The sequence below is a fragment of the Myotis brandtii genome, unplaced genomic scaffold (genome assembly GCF_000412655.1).
Source record: "Myotis brandtii unplaced genomic scaffold, ASM41265v1 scaffold181, whole genome shotgun sequence".
Lineage (NCBI taxonomy): Eukaryota > Metazoa > Chordata > Mammalia > Chiroptera > Vespertilionidae > Myotis > Myotis brandtii.
The window spans coordinates 398,761-399,010 of record NW_005356712.1 but is presented as its reverse complement, the minus strand read 5'-3'; positions in this window follow the sequence as shown (position 1 = coordinate 399,010).

The window sequence follows — 250 nt, the reverse complement described above, 5'->3', positions numbered from 1 at the left end:
CCAGCAGCTCCCCTCCCTGGCTCCGGGAGAGAACCCCAAGGAAGGCAGGGCAGGCCCCCTGCAGCCCTGGGTCCCTTGTGCGAATGGGGGAGGGCACCCCTGCCTCAGCTTCGGGCGGCCGCCTCCTAAGCACACAGGTCTGGGTGCGAGAGGCACCTCCTCAGACGAGGTGCCCTGTGCCGTGCGCGGCCACAGCTGTACCAGCAGCCCCGTGGGACGTGCTGGAGGGAAGGGCAGGGGGCGGGAGCCG